Source organism: Mobula birostris, chromosome 7 (assembly GCF_030028105.1).
Source record: "Mobula birostris isolate sMobBir1 chromosome 7, sMobBir1.hap1, whole genome shotgun sequence".
Lineage (NCBI taxonomy): Eukaryota > Metazoa > Chordata > Chondrichthyes > Myliobatiformes > Myliobatidae > Mobula > Mobula birostris.
Window position 1 is genome coordinate 188,133,132 of NC_092376.1, and position 12,038 is coordinate 188,145,169.

Here is a 12,038-nt window from a genome sequence, read left to right on the forward strand (position 1 = left end):
CAAAGCTTGCAGAGAGATTTAGGCCAGTTGGAAGAGTGGGCTGAAAGATGGCAGATGGAATTTAAGGCTGAAAAATGTGAGGTGCTACATTTTGGTAGGACTAATCAAAATAGGACATACATGGTAAATGGTAAGGCATTGAGGAATGCTGTGGAACAGAGGGATCTGGGAATAATGGTGCATAGTTCCCTGAAGGTGGAATCTCATGTGGATAGTGTGGTGAAGAAAGCTTTTGGTATGCTGGCCTTTATAAATTACAGCATTGAGTATAGGAGTTGAGATGTAATATTAAAATTGTATAAGGCATTGGTGAGGCCAAATTTGGAGTATTGTGTACAGTTCTGGTCACCGAATTATAGGAAAGATGTCAATAAAATTGAGAGAGTACAGAGGAGATTTACTAAAATGTTGCCTGGGTTTCATCTCCTAAGTTACAGAGAAAGGTTGAACAAGTTAGGTCTTTATTCTTTGGAGTGTAGAAGGTTGAGAAGGGACTTGATAGAGGTGCTTATAATTATGAGGGGGACTGATAGAGTTGACGTGGATAGGCTTTTTCCATTGAGAGTGGGGGAGATTCAAACAAGAGGACATGAGTTGAGAGTTAAAGGGCAAAAGTTTAGGGATAACATGAGGGGGAACTTCTTTACTCAGAGAGTGGTGGCTGTGTCGAACAAGCTTCCAGCAGAAGTGGTTGAGGCAGTTTCGATGTTGCTGTTTAAAGTTAAATTGGATAGCTATATGGACAGGAAGGAAATGGAGGGTTATGGACCGAGTGCAGGTCGGTGGGATTAGGTGAGAGTAGGAGTTCGGCACGGACTAGAAGGGCCGAGATGGCCTGTTTCCGTGTTGTAGTTGTTATATGGTTATATGTTTATATAATTATAAGGTAGTGTTCATGGACCATTCTTAAATCTGATAGCAGAGGGGAAGAAGCTGTTTTTAAAGCATTGAGTCACAAACATAAGAAAATCTGCAGATGCTGGAAATCCAAGACAAAACACACAAAATGCTGGAGGAAGTCAGTAGGTCAGGTGGCATCTATGGAAATTAATAAACAGTTGACGGTTCGGGCCGAAACCCTTCATCAGTCTTCTTCACTCAGAGGGTCATGAGAGCGTAGAAAGAGCTGCCTGCCCAAGTGGTGCATGGAGTTCGATTCCATCGTTAAAGAACAGTTTGGATAGGTACATGGATAGTAGAGATATGGAGGGCTATGTTCTCAGTGCAGGTTGATGGGAGTAGGCATGGTTTCTCATAGACAAATGGGTTAATGTGTCTGTTTCTGTGCTGTTCTTCTCCATGATGGTATTAAACACCATGCAAGCTGGGGGAGAGCACGCAACTCCACACAGGTAACACCTGGCTCCTGAACTATGAGACAACAGCAACAGCTGCTAAATCATCTCATTGAGCCGTGGTTTCTGATGTGTTCCTGCTTTCATTCACTCCATCTTCAGTGCTCAGGAAAGATTGAAAATTCTGGAATTTCATCCCAAAATCTCCTTTGTCTTTCTACCTATCATTCACTGATATGCTCTTTAAAGCATACAATTTGTGCAAAAGTCTGGGGCATATACATATAGCTCGGGTGCCTTAAACCTTTGCACCGTACTGTTGCCACAAGAAAATTAAAAAAAAACAAATTTCATGACATGTGAATGAATATAAACCATATTGTGACATTTGTCTCTAATGTGGACTGAGATTGGGAAGAGGGCAGGGAGAGGTAAAGGGAGGGAGCAGGAAACACCAGAGAAACATTCCGTAATGCTCAGTAAACATATAGTTTGGAATCAAATGACTTTGCTTGGGATCTCAGGGCTGGGTATGTCTCCACTCCTTTGCCCCGGCATTCCTTCTCTGCCACACTTTCCTTGGCATTCCCAACATTTGTTCCTACCAGATTTACTAAGTCGCCCTCTACTCCACATTGACAAATACAGAATGTTTTAGACACCCTGGACTTATACATACAGTATATGCCTAAGATTTTTGCACAGTACTGTACCTCATTGATCCCTCGGGATCAATAAAGTATGTATATCTATCTATCTGTCTAAACTTCCGTTCACCATCTCAATACTAACTTATCAGTAGTTAGATCAAATTTTATTCAAAATATTCTGTGAATTAGCTAATCACAAACAAGAGAACATCTGCAGATGTTGAAAAACCCTAACAACACACAAAAAATGGTGGAGGAACTCAGTAGGCCAGGCAGTATCTATGGAAAATATTACAGTTGATGTTTTGAGCAGAGACCCTTCATCAATCATGGACTGTTTACTCTTTTCCATAGATGCTGCCTGGCCTGCTGAGATCCTCCAGCATCTTGTGTGTGTTCCGTGAATTAGCTCATGTGCTTTTAGTTTACTACATTGAAGATATTAGAAAGAGAAAAGTGTTTTGTAGTTTGGTGCTCAATAAGTACTTCGGCTGGTTCTGGAGGTTCAAAGTGCCTGTGGACCTGTAAGTAAGCTGACATACAGGAGACCAAACAAAAAAGGTAATGATAAGAGAAATTCATGAAAGAGATATTCCCTGGGAAATCAAGATGCAGCAGTAAACTCAAACTTGGTATGAATAATTAAACGTATGCCTGGGAATTAAAACAACTATGTTAAAATGTACTAAACATTTTGATTTCTTCACAGATCTGGCTTCTTGTTTGAAATTGCAATATATCGAGGGGATAATGCCATCAACTTACAAAGTTTTTACAATATAAATCCACTGCTGAATTATGTTAACACTAGCCTTATGCTCCCAATGTCTTTCAACAACTGATAGAAGGGCAAGAAGCAAAGATTGGATTTTAATACTGGGACTCAGGGACAAGTGTTCACAGCCTCAAAGCAAGTGTAGTTGTGTGCTGACACTGCAATGTAATAACGTTTGCAAATTGGACTCTACTTTGAAATGTACTTTGACAGAACATGATTTCAGATGCAGAGTTTAATGCAGATATGTTCCTATACTCACCATCTCTTGTCCCATCATTGAAATGTTCCCACAATCTATGGACTAACTTTCAAAGACTCTTTATCCATGTTCTCATTATTTATTGCTATTTATTTATATTTACATTTACACAGTTTGTTGTCTTCTGCACTCTTGCTGATCTTTCATTGATCCTGTTATAGTTAATATTCTATTGATTCATTGAGTATGCCCACAAGAAAATGATTCTCAGTGTTGTATATGGTGACATATATGTACTTTGGTAATAAAATTCATAAGACCATAAGACAAAGGAGCAGAAGTCAGCCATTCGGCCCATCGAGTCTGCTCCGCCATTTTATCATGAGCTGATCCATTCTCCCATTTATTCCCACTCTCCCACCTTCTCACCACAACCTTTGCTGCCCTGGCTACTCAGATACCTATTAATCTCTGCCTTAAGTACACCCAGTGACTTGGCCTCCACTGCTGCCCATGGCAACAAGTTCCATAAATTCACCACCCTCTGACTAAAAAAATTTCTTCACATTTCTGTTCTCAATGGGCGCCCTTCAATCCTTAAGTCATGCCCTCTCGTACTAGACTCCCCCATCATGGGAAACAATTTTGCCACATCCACTCTGTCCATGCCTTTCAACATTCGAAATGTTTCTATGAGGTGTCCCCTCATTCTTCTAAACTCCAAGGAATACAGTCCAAGAGCGGACAAACGTTCCTCATATGTTAACCCTCTCATTCCCGGAATCATTCAAGTGAATCTTCTCTGTACCCTCTCCAACGTCAGCACATTCTTTCTTAAATAAGAAGACCAAAACTGCCCGCAGTACTCCAAGTGCGGTCTCACCAGCGCCTTATAGAGCCTCAACATCACATCCCTGCTCCTATACTCTACTCCTCTAGAAATAAATGCCAACATTTCATTTGCCTTCTTCACCACCGACCCAACCTGGAGGTTAACCTTAAGGATATCCTGTATAAGGACTCCCAAGTCCCGTGGCATCTCAGAACTTTGAATTCTTTCCCCATTTAAATAATAGTCTGCCCGTTTATTTCTTCTGCCAAAGTGCATAACCATACACTTTCCAACATTGTATTTCATTTGCCACTTCTTTGCCCATTCTCCCAATCTATCCAAGTCTCTCTGCAGACTCTCCATTTCCTCAGCACTACCGGCCCCTCCACCTATCTTCATATCGTCAGCAAACTTAGCCACAAAGCCATCTATTCCATAATCCAAATCTTTGATGTACAATATAAAAAGAAGCGGCCCCAACACGGACCCCTGTGGAACACCACTGATAACTGGCAGCCAACCAGAATAGGATCCTTTTATTCCCACTCTCTGTTTCCTGCCAATCAGCCAATGCTCCATCCACGTATGTAACTTCCCCGTAATTCCATGGGCTCTTATCTTGTTAAGTAGCCTCATATGTGGCACCTTGTCAAAGGCCATCTGAAAATCCAAATATACAACATCCACTGCATCTCCCTTGTCTAGCCTACTGGTAATTTCCTCAAAAAATTGTAATAGGTTTGTCAGGCAGGATTTTCCTTCAAGGAAACCATCCTGAGTTCTGCCTGTCTTGTCATATGCCTCCAGGTACTCTGTAACCTCATCCCTGACAATCGACTCCAACAACTTCCCAACCACCGATGTCAAGCTAACAGGTCTATAATTTCCTTTTGGCTTCTTTGCCCCCTTCTTAAATAGCGGAGTGACATTTGCAATCTTCCAGTCCTCCGGAACCATGCCAGAATCTATCGACTTTGAAAGATCATCGCTAATGCCTCCGCAATCTCCACAGCTACATTCTTCAGAACACAAGGGTGCATTTCATCTGGTCCAGGAGATTTATCTACCTTTAGACTATTCAGCTTCCTGAGTACTTTCTCTGTCGTAATTGTGACTACGCACACTTCTCTTCCCTGCCACCCTTGCGTGGCTGGTATACTGCTGATGTCTTCCTCAGTGAAGACTGATGCAAAATACCCATTCAGTTCCTCCACCATCTCCTTATCTCCCATTACAATTTCTCCAGCATCATTTTCTATCAGTCCTATATCTACTCTCACCTGTCTTTTACTCTTTATATACTTGAAATAGCTTTTAGTATACTCTTTGATATTATTTGCTAGCTTCCTTTCATAGTTAATCTTTTCCCTCTTAATGACCTTCTTAGTTTCCTTTTGTAAGCTTTTAAAAACTTCCCAATCCTCTGTCTTACCACTAATACTTGCTTCCTTGTATGCCCTCTCCTTTGCCTTAACTTTGGTTTTGACTTCTCTTGTCAACCATAGTTGCATCCTTTTTCCATTCGAAAATTTCTTCTTTTTTGGAATATACCTGTCTTGCACCTTCCTCACTTCTCGCATAAACTCCAGCCACTGCTGCTCTGCTGTCCTTCCCACCAGTGTCCCTTTCCAGTCAACTTTGACCGGTTCTTCTCTCATGCCACTGTAATTTCCTTTACTCCATTGAAATACCGACACATCAGATTTCGGCTTCTCTTTTTCAAATTTCACAGTGAACTCAATAATGTTATCATCACTGGTTCCTAAGGGTTCCTTCACCTCAATCTGTCTAATCACCTCCGAATCATTACACAATACCCAATCCAGTACAGCTGATCCCTTGGTGGGCTCAACAACAAGCTGTTCTAAAAAGCCATCTCGCAGACATTCTACAAATTCTCTCTCTTGAGATCCAGTGCTGACCTGATTTTCCCAATCCACTCGCATGTTAAAGTCCCCCACAATGATCATAACACTGCCCTTCTGACAAGCCTTTTCTATTTCCAGTTGTAATTTGTAGTCCCCATCACTGCAGCTGTTTGGAGGCCTATAAATAACTGCCATCAGGGTCCTTTTACCCCTGCTATTTCTTGGCTCAACCCATAAAGATTCTGCACCTTCCGATCCTATATCACCTCTTTCTAATGATTTAATATTATTTCTTACCAATAAAGCCATGCCTCCCCCTCTGCCTACCTGCCTATCCTTCCGATACACTGTGTATCCTTGGACGTTCAACTCCCAGAGACATGCATCCTTTAGTCACATCTCAGTGACGGCCACAATATCATCCCTGCCAATCTGTAGCTGTACAACAAGATCATCCACCTTATTCCTTATGCTGCGTGCATTTAAGTATAACACCTTAAGACCAGTATTTGGTACTTTTCGCTTTGATTTCACTGCAACTTCATTGCACTGCAACTCATCCCAATGGCTACAACTTTGCCCCATCACCTGCCTGTATTTCCTGACAATTTTACTGCTCACTATCTTAGATTTATTTCTGTTTTCCCCTTCCTCTGCTCTATCATTCCGGTTCCCATCCCTCTGCCAAATTAGTTTAAGCCCTCCCTAACAGCTCTATTAAACTTTCCTGCCAGGATATTGGTCCCCTTCGGGTTCAGGTGTAACCTGTCCATTTTGAACTTTATTGTGTGTTCAATACAGGTAACAGAGAATAAATTTCTAACACCAATATATGATCATTATAAAGTAGCTGTTGTTTAGAGCTTGCAATGTGGAAGTTGCTGTGTTTGCTTGATTGCAACAGCGATCACACTTCAAACAAGAATGTATTAGGTTAAATACATCAATGCATCAAAAAATACAGTGAAATATGTCATTTGTGTCAAATCAAATCAGTGTAGACTTTGCTGGGGGCAGCCTGCAAGTATCACTAAATTTCCGGCACTAACGTAGCATGACCACAAATTCCTAAGACCCAAGGACCATGAGATATATGGAGCAGAATTAGGATATTTGGCCCATCAAGTCTGCTCCACAATTTCATTATTGCTGATCCATTTTCCCTCTTAGCCCCAATCTCCTGCATTCTTCCCATATCCCTTCATGCCCTGACTAGTCTAGAATCTATCATTCGCTGCCTTAAATATACCCCATACCTTGGCTTCCACAGCCACATGGGACAACAAATTTCACAGATTCATCACTCTTTGGTTAAAGAAATTCCTCTTCATCTTCATTCGAAAGGGATGCCCTTTTAATCTGAGTCTGTGTCCTCTGGTCTTAGACTCTCCCTACCTGAGAAACATCCTTTCCACATCTGATCAAAGGTCCAATTTAATGTCAGAGAAATGTATACAATATACATCCTGAAATGCTTTTTCTTCGCAAACATCCATGAAAACAGAGAAGTGCCCCAAAGAATGAATGACAGTTAAACGTGAGAACTCCAAAGTCTCCCCCAGCTCGCGCCCCCCCCGCCGCGTGTAAGCAGCAACGAGCAACAATCCCCCCCCCCCACCGGCAAAAAAACAAACATTGTGCTCAAGCGTGAGCAAAGCAATAGCAAAGACACAGACTTTCAGTTACCCCAAAGACTTTGCGTTTCTCATCGCTTTCGACATGCCACAGGTTCTCTCTCTCCCTAGTAAGGGAGATGGAGATGTCTCCATTTTCCCAGCGAGCGGAGAGACATAACAAACAACTCACTGGTTTACGATGTTAAAAATCCGTTATGTCGTTTTTCTCGAGCTCTGTGCCTGAAGATCGCAAAGATCTCGGGTCTTCAGGCACACAGCAGAAGATTTTCCAACTCCCCCGCTGACACACGGGTCTCCCGCCATGACATCGACCCTCGATCCACCTGCCTCCAGAGCCCCAAGATCTTAGGCTTCCAAATACGAGCCGGACTCTCAGGCCGAACCCTTGGCATGCCGAACAACGTTCAGTCCTGAAACCCCAAGAACAGGTCCCATTCCTACAAAGCACCGATGTCAACATGTAACTCCAGGTCAGGGTCTTTAAAAGAACCCTGAAAGGGAAAAATAAAGGTATTAAAGATGGAAATAGAGCTGTTTCCGAAGATGCAAGCAAAGGAGTCGCCGTTTAGCACCATCTTAACTCTATCAAGGCCTTTCAAGATTCCATAGGTTTCAATGAGGTCGCCCCTCATTCTTCTGAATTCCAGTGAGTAGAGGCCCAGTGTCATCAAATGCTCCTCATATGAAAAGACTTTCAATCATTTTGAACCCTCTCCCTAACCTTAACCGTACGTCTTTGGAATGTGCAAGGAAACCGGAGCACCAGGGGAAAGCTACACAGTCATGGGGAGAATTTACAAACTCTTTACAGACAACAGTGGGAATCAAACCCTGACTGGTGATTATTAGCACTGTAAAATGACTGCGCTACAGCACTGCCCATAATGATTAAATACCCTGAGATATTCAGAGAGTACTAAAGACAGAATTTAATTACAAATCTGTCTTTTTTCCTCCTTCTTGGAACCATTCTCGATGCATTTTGTGTTAATAAATTACTCTTCCTTATTAATATCTTCTTCAGTGTTAATGAGAATCTTCCAATATAGACTGTGGCTTTTTACCGAAATCATATAGTGCCAAACAAGTCTAAAATCAGTGCTCTTACAAACCACACTGTCTGGCACCAAATTTCAGCGCTTTTGCTAAGTTAAAAGAGACACTGCAAATGAGATTTTCACCACTAATTACAGGAGCTTCTGGAAAAACTAAGAGCAAGAGAACTGGAGCCTGGCTTCAGCATTCTCCCAAGGACAAGAATAAATGAGTGCTTCTGGTCAGAGAACAGAAACACTTGCCTTAATCAAACACCTTTTCATTTTTGCTCTGTCTCTCAGCTTGAGATAACTTGTTTATCAGAACTGGTTTGCACAGTTAAATGTTCAATGAATTATTTATGAAGAATAATGTGGTTTTGTAGAATGGTGTGACACTCTAGATTTGAACCAACTGTTTCACTTAGTTCAGGAAAATTCTAATAATAGCTCCCACCTGGTGATGGTGATAAATCCTAAAACTCCCTATAGGGACATAAATGAGTGAATACCTTTACAGAGTCCCAAAACCATAGAGTCCTACAGGACAGGAATGGGTTCTTTGACAGAATTGGTCTATGCTGGTCAAGATTTCTATCTAAGTTAATCTCATTTGCCTGTATATAGCACATATCTCTATAAACTTTTCCCATTCAAGTTGTATGATCACTCAAGTCGAGTGGGATGTTTTCCTCTGGGGTTGTCTATTGATGGGTCCTCAAGTGGCTTTAGAGGCCAATCTGGGATCCACAAGTTCTAGTTATGTTCTTCCACATTATGTGTCTTTATGAGTAACCCACGGTACATATAAAGAACACAACAAAACCTATCAAATGTTGAAAAGCCTAAAGAGAGTGGACATGGAGAGGATGTTTCCAACAGTGAGAGAGTCCAGGACCAGAGGGTGCAGCCTCAGAATAGAAGGATATCCCTTTAAAGCAAAGATGAGGAGGAATTCCTTTAGCCAAAGGGAAGTGAATCTGTGGAATTCATTGCCACAGATGATTGTAGAAGCGATGTCATTGGGTTTATTTAAAGCAAATGGTTGGAAGGGGCAAGCAGAAGGGTAAATAATGATAAAGTTAGGCAACTTGTGCTAATTTGCGAGGGGGATGGGACCCAGAGCGACAGAGCAGTGAAAGAAATGCATGGAGTAAAGCCAGATCTAACATACAGAGAGGCTTTGAGGAAACAGAAGCAGAATAAACGGTGTAAAGACAGTAAGGGAGAAGGGCTGAAATGTGTGTACCTCAATGCAAGGAGCATCAGGAACAAAGGTGATGAACTGAGAGCTTGGATACATACCTGGAATTATGATGAAGTGGCCATTACAGAGGCTTGGCTGGCACCAGGGCAGGAATGGATTCTCAATATTCCTGGGTTTCAGTGCTTTAAAAGGGATAGAGAGGGCGGAAAAAGGGGAGGAGGGGTGGCATTACTGGTCAGGGATACTATTACAGCTACAGAAAGGGTGAGTAATGTAGCAGGATCCTCTTTTGAGTCAATATGGGTGGAAGTCAGGAACAGGAAGGGAGTAGTTACTCTATTGGGGGTATTCTATAGGCCCCCTGGTAGCAGCAGAGATACAGAGGAGCAGATTGGGAGGCAGACTTTGGAAAGGTGCAAAAACAACAGGGTTGTTATCATGGGTGACTTTAACTTCCCTAATATTGATTGGCAGCTGATTAGTTCCAAGGGTTTAGATGGGGTAGAGTTTGTTAAGTGTGTCCAGGACGGATTCCTGTCACAGTATGTGGACAGGCTGACCAGGGGGAATGCCATACTAGATCTAGTACTAGGTAATGAACCGGGTCAGGACACAGATCTCTCAGTGGGTGAGCATCTGGGGGACAGTGACCACCACTCCGTGGCTTTTAGCATTATCATGGAAAAGGATAGAATCAGAGAGGACAGGAAAATGTTTAATTGGGGAAAGGCAAATTATGAGGCTATAAGGCTAGAACTTGCGGGTGTGAATTGGGATGATGTTTTTGCAGGGAAATGTACTATGGACATGTGGTCGATGTTTAGAGATCTCTTGTGGGATGTTAGGGATAAATTTGTATCGGTGAGGCAGATAAAGAATGGTAGGGTGAAGCAACCATGGGTGACAAGTGAGGTGGAAAATCTAGTCAGGTGGAAGAAGGCAGCATACATGAGGTTTAGGAAGCAAGGAGCAGATGGGTCTATTGAGGAATATAGGGAAGCAAGAAAGAAGCTTAAGAAGGGGCTGAGAAGAGCAAGAAGGGGGCATGAGAAGGCCTTGGCGAGTAGGGTAAAGGAAAACCCCAAGGCATTTTTCAATTATGTGAAGAAAAAAAGGATGACAGGAGTGAAGGTAGGACCGATTAGAGATAAAGGTGGAAAGATGTGCCTGGAGGCTGTGGAAGTGAGCGAGGTCCTCAATGAATACTTCTTTTTGGTATTCACCAATGAGAGGGAACTTGATGACGGTGAGGACAATATGAGTGACGTTGATGTTCTGGAGCATGTTGATATTAAGGGAGAGGAGGTGTTGGAGTTGTTAAAATACATTAGGATAGATAAGTCCCCGGGGCCTAACGGAATATTTCCCAGGCTGCTCCATGAGGCGAGAGAAGAGATTGCTGAGCCTCTGGCTAGGATCTTTATGTCCTCGTTGTCCACGGGAATAGTACCGGAGGATTGGAGAGAGGCGAATGTTGTCCCCTTGTTCAAAAAAGGTAGTAGGGATAGTCCGGGTAATTATAAACCAGTGAGCCTTACGTCTGTGGTGGGAAAGCTGTTGGAAAAGATTCTTAGAGATAGGATCTATGGACATTTAGAGAATCGTGGTCTGATCAGGGACAATCAACATGGCTTTGTGAAGGGCAGATGGTGTCTAACAAGCCTGATAGAGTTCTTTGAGGAGGTGACCAAGCATATAGATGAGGGTAGTGCAGTGGATGTGATCTATATGGATTTTAGTAAGGCATTTGACAAGGTTCCACATGGTAGGCTTATTCAGAAAGTTAGAAGGCATGGGATCCAGGGAAGTTTGGCCAGGTGGATTCGGAATTGGCTTGCCTGCAGAAGGCAGAGGGTGGTGGTGGAGGGAGTACATTCAGATTGGAGGATTGTGACTAGTGGTGTCCCACAAGGATCTGTTCTGGGACCTCTACTTTTCGTGATTTTTATTAACGACCTGGATGTGGGGTAGAAGGGTGGGTTGGCAGGTTTGCAGACGACACAAAGGTTGGTGGTGTTGTAGATAGTGTAGAGGATTGTCAAAGGTTGCAGAGAGACATTGATAGAATGCAGGAGTGGGCTGAGAAGTGGCAGATGGAGTTCAACCCGGAGAAGTGTGAGGTGGTACAATTTGGAAGGACAAACTCCAAGGCAGAGTACAAAGTAAATGGCAGGATACTTGGTAGTGTGGAGGAGCAGAGGGATCTGGGGGTACATGTCCACAGATCTCCGAAAGTTGCCTCACAGGTGGATAGGGTAGTTAAGAAAGCTTATGGAGTGTTATCTTTCATAAGCCGAGGGATAGAGTTTAAGAGTCGCTATGTAATGATGCAGCTCTATAAAACTCTGGATAGGCCACACTTGGAGTACTGTGTCCAGTTCTGGTCACCTCACTATAGGAAGGATGTGGAAGCATTGGAAAGGGTACAGAGGTGATTTACCAGGATGCTGCCTGGTTTAGAAAGTATGCATTATGATCAGAGATTAAGGGAGCCAGGGCCTTACTCTTTGGAGAGCAGGAGGATGAGAGGAGACATGA